Source organism: Amphiprion ocellaris, chromosome 18, assembly GCF_022539595.1.
Source record: "Amphiprion ocellaris isolate individual 3 ecotype Okinawa chromosome 18, ASM2253959v1, whole genome shotgun sequence".
In the NCBI taxonomy this organism is placed as follows: Eukaryota; Metazoa; Chordata; class Actinopteri; family Pomacentridae; genus Amphiprion; species Amphiprion ocellaris.
In genome coordinates, this window is record NC_072783.1 from 17,409,646 (window position 1) to 17,421,766 (window position 12,121).

Genomic DNA, 12,121 nt, shown 5'->3' on the forward strand with positions numbered 1-12,121 from the left:
TTACTCCTCAGTGAGACGTAAGAGAACAAAGTCAAAACTTATTTTAATTGATGTGAATATGACTGACATCATCCCAAACACAGATGATCCCCTTTAGATAAAGAAGTGAAGACATACATGTATTCATTTAGACAATCTGCTACATGCAGAAGACTACAGCAGAAAAATAGACCTCTTCTGTATCTGCCAAGAGTGATCACAAAACTACTATTTACATATGATTTTTATTTTAAACGGCGGAGATGTTTTCTTTCCTTTTTTGTAGATGTAACTTTTATTTATCCAGGAAAAATTTTGACATTTAGAATCTGTTTTGAAAGGTGTATTAACACTTTTATTTCTGCACTGTGAAATGAATGAGAGAAACGTCATTTATTTTAGCTGTGTACTATCTACATATGTCTAAAAAATGTATTGTCTTTATTGTAATTGCTGAATGACAATAAAGCTAAAGTTGAGGTTGATGTACCCAAATCAGTGTCTAATTCTATTAAAAACTGAACAGTCAGATCTGTGGTATTCAAATGAGAAAATGATGCTAAAATAGCAAGTTAGACATTTTTGTAATGAAATGTCTAATATCAAGTGACTCATTAAAGCTCATTAGGAGATAATTTTTTGGATCCATTACCAAATACAGATGTGTTCACTTAATTTTCAGCCTAATAAGACATCTATGGATGAAATTATTTGCCAGTCATAAATAAAAGTACTATGTAGTTCATCTGTATGCTACAGTTGCAAAGACACACACCTATGGCCTCAACATTTAGGTCTAGTAAGCAGCAGCAGTAGTAGCAATTTTGAAGGATCATGCACTGAATGTATACAGCATTAACACACACTTTCAGCTCTTTCTCAGTTCAGAGTCACCACAGTTCTCTGGAGTTCTGACCAGACAATCACAGCGTGCTCCACTCTGCACTGTGGTTTGTTCATTTTGGGTGCTAGTGCCGTTTGAAGGCCAAACTTTTAGAGCGCACTTCACAGAGGAGGCCTGAGTACAGGAGGATAGCAACATGCCAGCAGACCTCAGATCAGAATCCTCTGAACATAATGTGTGTGAATGCATGAAAAGTAAATGAAAGTAAGAAAAGTAATGATTTCCATCTACAAATCCAGTTAAGTAAGAAGGACGCAGCATTGTAACGAAATACAATTTACTCCTATAAGTTTGTAGAGTACAGGAACATCTAAAAAAAAAACAACAAAAAAAAAACAATCACACATGAAGAGAAAAATGGAAAGACTGGAGGGCAGATGTAGCTGACATGGAGAGCCTGGGTGCATCTCTGATGATGACATGGATGGAAAGAAACAGAAGCAGCAACCCACAGTGTCATCATCCTTGTTGTTGTGTAGTGTTGTCCAACGACTGACCTACTTAATATGTCCCTAAATGTCCTTGAAACGTCACTTTGACCAGAACGGATGAGTGAAGTAATCGTGACAAAGTTACTAAGTACAGTGTCGCCATTGTGTGAGTACTTGCCTAATTTTCCTTGCTGGGATTATAAAGCATCTTCACTCTTATTTAACTGATGCCTCTTCCCAGAAGGACTTGTAATGAGGGCAGCAGCAGAGTAAATAAGTTTTTTTAACAACAGTATAAACAAAAAATAATAAGCTGGTCAAAAGTCAGTGTTATATTCCCCAGACAAGCCTCCTGGCTGTGGCTTGTGGCATTTTAAAATGAAGACATGCTCTCTTCTCAGCCTTGTTACAGTTTGTATTTTTCTGTGTTGTGAGCAGTGCAACCAAATGGTGATGTTCCCTCTACAGATTGTGGCAACCTTGAAGTGCCCATCTAGTTATTGAATTAACCCCTAAAAGCCCACCTTAGTGTATCAAAGTTACATCTTTAGAAGGTTTTACAATGAAGATAACCCATTCCTTTCTAAAAATGACTTAGATGTAATTCTACCCTATTGTTTCTTCTAAAATGCACAGGTCTATAAAGCCACATTCTTTCCATCGTCCCCTAACTCGAGCACACCAGCTCACCTATGACTTTGCTCAAACACTGTAAAACTACTCTACACTACGCAAAAGCAAGTTGTAATATTGGAGTAATCCAGTCATAGATGTCTGAACTGTAAAATCATTCTGAAGAAGAAAAATGTAGCGATTTGTCCATGCAATTGTTGATGTCGGCACTGACAATGTGTCATGGGGTCAGTCATTTTCGGCTGCAGCCAGAGTCAAAGTTCCTAAAGACTCAAGTTTTAAAAATACTTCAACATATTACTAGCACCGTGTTTGAGCACCTGTGGAGAAAACCCATGAGTGCTATTTGATGTTGAGACACTTTTTGTCTGTTTACTTCTCTCCTGCTCCCTGTGCTCCCAGATACTGTATTTTAATATAGTCGACATGTTGTAATTAACAGATTTTCATGCTGTTGTGTGACAACAGAACAAGAAAGAAATGGAAACGGAAACAAGGCTTATTAAGACTACATGTTGACCAACTGACCCTTCATAGTAACTAAAATACTGATCTAATAAAAGTGATGTCCAATTCAGAAGAAGAATATTGATACAGAAAGCCCCACCTTGCAAGTTGACATGATTGGTTACTGAAGTTTTCTATCAAATCAGAGAAATTTGTATGTGTGTTTTTGAGACACATTTGAGTCGTCAATATACTGCAGATTCAAGGGGGAGTTTTTATTTTGCTCATGATGTGTTTTCCAGCATATAAAACCACCATTTGAGGATGTTAACATAATAAAAGTTAGATTTTTAGTTTATATCCGCTATTCCACAATAAAAAAAAGAGAGATTACTTAATAGACCATTAAAGTTTGTTAATCATTTTGAAAAGATTTATTATTTTAAAAAGTCAACATGACATTGTAGTCAAGTGTGACTTTAATATAAATGGACCTGACAACTTGAATGTGATTTAAATTGCCACCCTCATTTTCCTTTCTGACCTTCGTTCAGCATTAGCACGTTTCCTGCAAAAATAGTGCCCATTTCACCCCTGGGCATTTTACTACAGTAAAGCTTTATTTTATTTTGCTGTTTCGCATGCTAGGAAATGCTAATATGGAAGCTGAGACATATTTTCCTGTATTGATTTTGTTGACAAATTCAAGCCTCAATAGAGGTGATCAACAGAACTGCCAGCTTTCCCCTTGAAGTTTCCCACCCGTGGTCACGAAAGGTGTCAAAGTTAGTTTGGAAATGCAACATAAACACAGAGATTGATGGCAAAAGTGCTTTCATTTATGTATTTTAGTCTTATTATGGAAGGGTATTCAGCAAGGGTGGGAAAGCTGGAAAAATCTGCTCAATCACACATGAACATCCATTAGAAAAAGAAAAAAAAAACTCTTCATACTGACATTTGTAACCAACTAAATGCAGAGAGAACCACAACTAGTCCTTGGTTTGTATGGGCCATTTGGTGGGGGATTTCATAGAACATGTTGTGTTTCTGCAGCTCCAGTCTGTCTGTAGATGGAAATGTTAAATGGGCAGTGTCCACGTCACTGGAGAGAAAGAAGGACATAAATATTATGCTAACTGTTTGATAGGAATGCATGCAAACCAGTGTGAGGTCCTGAATTGTGATTTTCTTTTTCTTCATTGACCCGCAATTGTATAGCAGAGAGTAAGTCTGCACACGTCCAGACGTACATTTCTCAAAGACCAATTCTACGTCAGTGGCGCAGCTCCCAACCATAATTCCCACGAGAATTCATTTATTCCATGATTTAGTATTGATCTGCATTTTAGAAACTTTTGCCGCCTGGAAACTCTGTTTAGTGTGTAAACTGCAGGGTAAACAAACCCAACCACATAACATGATGCTCTTTAATGAGGCCTGGGTTGTGCTGACAGTAACAGCCTATCCTATAATCTATGTTAACTACCTGTCAAGCAGCATTTACATCAAAATTAACTGCAGAGATCACTGTATAATCAGCATTTGTGCAAAGAGACAATTAGGCTGTTTAAGAATTGCACAATTTCAAATTACCACCTTCTTTAAAATAACTGCTTTAAAGCCTTCTTTGCCAAAGTTGGTCTGTCAGTGTGTTGGTCAGTGCACCATTTTGGTCCAGACTGAAATATCTCAGTGACAGTTTGACTACTTGTTATGTAGTTTCGAAGAAGCATTTATGATTTCCAGGCGATGTATCCGACTGACTCCTGTTACCTTGACTTTTCTTCTAGTGCCACAATGAGGTTGGCATTTTGGGTTTTGAGTTGAATGTCTCTGCAATTACAATCAGATTCAGAATCTAGAATTGTTTAATGGATTTCGATACAATCTGATACAGATTCAAATGTCACAGCAAGAACAGTTGGCACCCAGTAATGTTCCATCTCCATTAGCAGAGCAGAAGTGTAATTTGTTTAACACAAATGGCAGGTCCAAGTGTTTGTTTGGTTTTTATGGTGTGCATCTTACTTACTTTTTCGTTCAGCATACTATTTAGTGGTACTCTGTTCAAGCTGCTTGTAAAAATGCACTTCATGAAAGTATTAGTGTGGTTTTCACAGATAAGTCGTAACTGTAAGAAATACAGCTGGTTGGAGATGTTTTAATGGCAGTGTAGACTTGGCAATATCAGGGTAAAGTTTTGAGAATGTCCCAGTATCTGAGATTTGGGGAACAGTTTCTTGCCCCCTTTTGGGAAGAAAAGGGGGGCAAGAAACTGGGAAAATATTCATATTTTTGGGGGTTGTTTCATAGTCAGGGAGGCAAGGTGGTGCAGTGGTTTGCACTGTGGTCCTTACAGCAAGAAGGTTCTTCTGCAGGAGTTTGCATGTTCTCTGTGGGTTTTCGTTGGGTTCACCATCTTCCACTCTCAGTCCAAAATTAGGCATGATTTATTCCTGATTGGTATACCATGATGGGTTGGTAAATAGACATGGATGATTGTTTGGCTCTTTGAGTGATGCCTATTATGGACTGGCGACTTGTCCAGGGTGTATCCCGCCTTTCACCCAATAGGCAACTTTCCTCGCATAGGAACCCGAGGCAGGAATGAGATGGCACAAAACTTTACAGGAACTACCTCGTAATCATGCCTTTCAGCCTTTCTGTTTCCATTGCTGTGTTGGATCCAACAGCCTCAACCACATCAACTCTGAGTGTGGCAAATCAACAAATAGTAGTTACTAAACATAACCCCAGTTCTACAAGCATGTAGGAAACTGACCAATGGAGGGTTTGTTATGGCTACCTACACAGCAAATTTAGTGTTGTTAATGTAGATGTTTGAGAGGAGACAATTGAAACGGCTCAGAAACACTGAGTGGTATTTGTTTTGTTATTTTTTTTAAAGCTAATTTTATATATTTGAATGAATCTTTTGTATGTAAACCCTTACTTTTAAGATGTTCAGTAAATGCAGTCTATTACTTGAATTAAAATGAATATTATTTTGTTTTTACAGCTAATTGACAATGCTTGAATAATACAGAGCTGGTTTGAAAGAGCTTCATAGCAGCATTTTTTTGTTTTGCAAAAGTGAAGAAAAAAGGGACTTGAATTGTGCACACATATGAGTCAATTTGAGATTTGGGTTTGGGTTGAGAACATTTTTTTTTTATTTCCCCTTTTGTGAATGTATTTATATTAATTCAATGCTAAGGCTGCTACAATGTCAGATTTTTACTTAGCGATCATCATGGCCAAAACCTTATAATAACAATAACAATAATAATAATTAATAATTGTCGCTATCATCAAAACCAGCGCATCACAACACACTAACAGTCACACTCTGTTTGCAGGTTTGTTTACTTGCTTTTCATCATTTTCATGTTTTGTCTCATATCTATTCAAGCATCTATGCAAAGAAGGGACAGATAAGTAAACAGAATAGAGTGTTGATTAGATGCAACACAAAACTCATATTTTAAAAATAATTAAATTGCATCATATCTTCTGTGGCTCTTGCATTTTCAAAATCCACAAAAGAACAAACATGGAAAATTGTCATGCACACAGCCTGGGGCTGTGGTCAGGGGCAGTGCTCTGTCCTCCTCCAGCTCTATTCTCTCTTGCTCTCAGGTGTGTGTTGGTGTAGAAGGCTGCAGCAGGTGTTCTGAGTTGGTGATTGGGTGATTATGTGCAGGTGGAAGTCGTGCAATCAAGCTGCTGCTGCTCTGCTTATAATCAGACGCCACTCTGTCTTGGATGGGGGACTATGAACAACAAACAGTCAGTGTTCTGCTCAGTTCATGTCTGCGCCTCCGTTTCAGTTCTGTTTCCTGGTTTTTTTGTGTGTTATATTACCTGTATTATACATTGTAACTTAAGAGCATTCTAAAGTGTTACCAGTGTCTGTAATCTCTTCCCTGCACCTGAGCCTTTGCACTCACCGTAACAAAAATGCCATATGCAGTCATTAAATATCTTGTTTTAAAAACATCTAATGAATAGATTGTCTTTACACTGATGCTTTAGAACAAAATTGCTCTCCGTTTTGCTGTTGTTCAAGCCAGTTCAGCTAATTAGCCTCTCTGTCCTGCTGCCTCCCTCCCAACCCACTACCACCCACAGGCTCTCTGCTTCCATCTTTCCTCCCCTCCCAAAGGTAGCTCTGCTTGTTGCCCATACTCGCACCATCTCACCCCACCTGCCCCACCCTGCTCAGTCTTCCCCACCTCATTTGGCTCCTTGCCTCTCACCCCAGTCTCCACCCTGCCTTCCTTCTTTTTTTCCCCTCTTTCCTACACTCACCCCAACCCCTCACCCTACCCCGCCCATGGCTACAGCTTGACTGGGCCCATTGCCCTGTGGTGCCCGGTGATAAATGAGAGCTTTCACACTCACGGTTTGTCCTGGCTGCTAGGTTCAGAAGGGGGGCTGCAGTTTGGAACTGCAAAATTACTGATGAAAGTTTGCAGAGTTGCAGCCACTTGAGATGAAGATGGGGAGGGAGAGATGTAGGGACAGAGGAAAGGACTTAGGAATAAATGATGGATGAAGGAAAGTGTAGTCATTGAGCTGACTATAGGAGTGACTTCTTTTTTTTTTTTTAAATTCTGTTTAAAATTCTGTTCATAAAGTGGTGGTTGTATTATATTGGATAAGACATTTACAAATGGAGCAGATATTCATTTTGAATGCAGAAAATTACTGACCTACAGATAGTGTTGCATTAGGAGTTTCAATGAAGCATGACTTTTAATGTTAGTTGACCATAAAAGTGTTACTCATGTTTAACCTATGCAGGTTTCTGATAGCTTGCATAATGTGTTGCTACAGTAATGTACCAGGCATTAAAGCCACCTATCGTTCACAAAAAGTAGCCCAGTGTTGCAGAATGTCAGTATGAATAGCTTTGAAAAGTCATTTTACAACAAGATTAAGACTGTTCTCAAAACCAATATAATATTAAAGTGGTGGACTTATAAGTATAGGTAAATATAATTGACTACACAGTAAACAGGGAATGATTGGGAGCATGGTCTGTACATATTGGAGCTGGAGCTAATAAATCTGGAAATAACAGTTACCGAGAATAATGCAACACAGAAAAGAGAGAAGAACCAGTTGAGTCTGTATAAAGATTGGTAACACTACAAAAACAAGAAAATGGCATATGGCTACACTGGCAGAATAGTAGCTCTTTTATTTTGCATCATGAGTGAGCCAAATACAGTCTATTACAGGTTGCATTTTATTTTACAGAAACATCAGCTTTGCAAAAATCAATCGACTATGTTCACATGGAACATTACTACTAGGTTGTTGTTTGGTCTGTATTGTTGCAACGTATTGTTACATTTCTGGGGAGGAAAGATACATGGTAGATGTCAAACATATACCTACACTGTACATAAAGCATAGAGATGATGCATAAGTATAAATAGATAAGTATCTGCAGCAATGCTAGTGGCTCTCTGAAGCCATTTTTATCACAGCTAAATGCATACAGCATGCAGTCATGCTAACAGTGACAATGCTAACATGATGGTGTTGGCCAGATGTAAGGTTTGCCATGTTCTCCATCTTGGTTTTAGAATACTAATATTTGCAAATTAGCATATGGAGTACATTTGATGCTGATGAGGAATGTAATTTGTTTTGCAGGTATTTGGTTAGAAACCTTGAAAAAATTCACCCCAAGGTGGAACTAACTGAAAATGAAGAAATACCAAAGTAAATAGAATAGATATGTACAAAATCTCATTGTAATTTATTTAAATTCTTGAAATATTTTAGTCCAGCTGACTGTCTTTGTCATGTATGGCTGCATTGTCATTGCATTTTAACATTATGGGTAACCTTCAGTGTCATTTTTAACATGAACTATAGCCCGAAAGACCTACATGATTGCAAAGCAAAATGTCCTCTGCTGGTGTTGTCACTGTCAATCCTTTTCAGGCAACAAGAAGTTTGCCTTGTAACTTGTAGGCAATGTTGCCAAAAGTAATCCTAGGAGCTTTGGTCAAAAGCCATTTCACTTCTCTTTTATGTTTTTGAAGATGTTTCGTCTCCCATCCACGAGGCTTTCTCATTTCTAACCTAAGTTTTAAATGAAGACACCTCTCGGATGAGAGATGAAACATCTTGAAGAACCTAAAGGAGAAGTCCAGTTGCTTTTTTGCTAAAGCTCCTAGGATTATCATGACCTGGATCACTGAGAATCTACACAGACATTGACAAAAGGTATGTTTTAACCGAAATTATGATCTTCTTCTAAACTAATCCAAGTAGTTTTGGTGCTCAAACTTAACCAAAGAGTGAGAGAAAATGAGACTGCATAAGTAATGATGGCAATGACACCGAAAGACACCTTGTACATCACTCCAAGGCAGCAGGAGTTTTGACAAAATGGCAATGAGAACATGTTGAGCTGGCTATAGCAACAATAATGGTCAGACTGAAACAGATGATAGAGATGGTGGACTACTTTGTGATTTTCTTGGATTTAGATGATTATGGAAGAAGGAGAAAACCATGATGGAGAGAGGACAGAAACAGGATAGATGAAAATAATGCAGAAATGTAGTCTGTGACGAGGAAAATTGTAAAGGTTAAAGACGTGTGTGTAGCAATGACATGTAAATGTGCACTAAACAAAGCAGACTGAGGAAGAAATAGTACAAGAGAGAAACAGAGAAACAGAAACCCAAGGAGAATGAGGAGAAGCAGAGAGACAGAGAAACAGGGAGAGCAGAAACCAGCCAATTGAGTTTTATGTCGTCTGGCTGTGTGTCTGGTCCATTTGTGGTTCTGTTCAACATTCCTCAACAGACCACTACAGGCCACATAAAGCACAGCGGCACCAAGTCACAGGCGAGAGCAGGTGTGTGTGTGTCCAACAGGCTTTATTTCAAAGGGGCATGTTTACACACCCGTGTCTGCTTCATCCCACTGCACTTTCACTGTGCACAGCGTGCATGAGGATTTATGGTTGCTCTCCTTTCTTTTGCATGACTTGTTCACTTCAGCTGCCATTCTTTTCCAACCACCCGTTTCAATTCTGCACCCGATTCAGGGCACATCCCATTCAGAAGGTGGTCACAGCAGTCACACAGGACTGCAGGGTTTCAGGCAGAGGAAAACCAAAAAGAAAACTGCCCTGTAGGAAAGCTCACGGCCAGGAAACACAGGATAACAAACCTTCCATAGTGTTACAGCAGCGTGTCTGCCCACGTGCATGTGTGCGGTTGCATCACAGCGTCTTCTGGCCTGTTTTTCTTGCCTTCCTTCAGCTCTAATTTGACATGATCTTCCACCAGCCAGCCTACCCTGGTGCCAGTGCAGATGCATGTGAGTTTGTGTGTCACCCATGTTTCAGCACAAGTCGTGGCAGTGCTCTTGAAGCTGTCGCTGCAGTGTGACAGCCCGACCATGCTGACGGTGACCGCTGGCAAACACACAAGGCATAACACAAACACTGAGGTTGTAATCAGACTAGCAGACGAGCGTGGGATCTTATAGGAGATACAGCATATACCATGTTGTCATGACTGTGTGCGTATGTGTGCCATCCAAGTACTGTGGAAATGGATGGGTTTGCATCTGGTTGTGATGGGAAACGATGGATTTCCACCACTATAGCGGCTTGGCGAGTGGCTTCCTGAAGTTGGAAGGAAAATGGGAGTTTGTGGGAACTGAAGCATTGGAATGGAAACACTACATGATTCTGCAATTCACGACATTGCAAATCTTCTGGTGCAAAAGCTTAATCATTTCAATGATTATGCTCATTTTCAGTATTCCTTCAGAACCATTCATCTGATGGACAAATTGTGTTCACAGTTTGCTCGTACAATAACGTTTACTGAAGTAATCAACAAACGGATGACAAAGGAAAAACCAACGCAAAATGTCTAAGTAAGGTGTTGGCCCACCACATGCCAACAGAACAAATTCTGGGGACTCTGATGGTCACAGAATGTGATTCACATCATTTTCATCAAACCATTCAGTGACTCTTGGTGTCATATAAATGGGGGCAATGTCATTCTGGAGGATACCACTTCCATCAGGATAGAAATGTTTCATCATAGAAAACAGGTGTCCCTCTAAGAGCGCAAGTTGTGCCAAATACTGCCAGAAATTGTTTCTTACAACATAACAGAGGCACTGGATCCCCTTAATGTACATGTCAAAAGTTCAGGTTTTACTTAATTTACTTTACTTAATTTGTTGCCCATTTGTATCTGTTGTAACCAACCATATGTCTTCATTCGTATGACTTGAGTGTGGTTGCACGATTTGAAGCACTACAAGTCCACATTTCCCAGTAGCTTTTCAGGTAGCATATCTTTTTTCAAGGTCATGGAGCACATCCATTAAAGAAAACCATTGTCCACTAAGTAATGCAGAAGCACAGCCAAATGTTACAGATATTGTTTTCCATTGAAGAGTGAAAACTGTTGCCCGCTTGTTACATCACATCATGCAAGAATTGTGCGCCATATAACTTTGCTGTCTGCTCATGCACGAGGCAATCAGCAGAAGGGACTGGTAGCTAATCAGCATGTAACACACCCAACCTTGGGAAAATGGTCGGGAACCGGCCCCTTATTCTGCGCCACTCAGACAATCTTTTACACCAACCAGAAAATAATGTGTAAAACATCAATCACACATTTCTCAACTGATTTGCCACTACGTATAAGTAGAGTGTATGGAATTAAACTACAGACTCACTAGATTAATTTCCTTTGTTTTGATGTTTTTGATCAATTTCTTTTTCATATACACTACCATTCAAAAGTTTGGGGTCACTTAGAAATGTCCTTATTTTTGAAAGAAAAGCATTTTTTTCTCAATGAAGACAATATGAAATTAATCAAAAATACAGTCTAGACATTGTTAATGTTGTAAATGAGTATTCTAGCTGGAAACGGCTGATTTTTTTAATGGAATATCTACATAGGGGTACGGAAGCCCATTTCTAGCAACCATCACTACCGTGTTCTAATGCTAGCTAATTGTATTGAAAGGCTAATTGATGATTATAAAACCCTTGTGCAGTTACTTTAGCACATGAATGTGAGATGTGTGAGATTTCATGGGAAACAAAAAATTGCCTGGGTGACCCCAAACCTTTGAATGGTAGTGTAAATAGCGGAAGATGTTTCTCGATGTGCAATAGCATGAATGGGTTAATCTCCTTTATACAGTACCATATCGTTATCATACCTTAAAATATAATGCTACTGTGGCTCAACTAGTTTCCACTGAGTAGCAATTTGCAGCTTTGCAAGTTTTGAAGTAGTTTCCCCAAACCTAATACTACATAGGCACATTTCCAGAAAAAATTTGAAGACAAACTGTGTAAAAAAAAAAAAAGAAAAGAAAAAAAAGCAATATTAACACATTTGAATTTAAATACCAATAAGAGACAACTAAACCTTGACATACATGCTCAGCTGTTGATTCCCTGATGACCCCCCCTTTGCTGACACCTCTGTGATTTATTGAGGAAGGTGCATGTGTTTGCAGCTTGAATTATTTCCCCACTTTTATTGCTGCACTCAAGTTCATGGTGTTTAAGCTGGGGTTTTGTCCTGTCTTCCCTCTACTATTCATCCACCCATCCCTCTTACTCTTTTGTCCTGACCCCGACACTTCCTGTTCCTCTCCCTCTTCTTCATGCCGTCCCACACATCTGACCTGTGACCTCTGC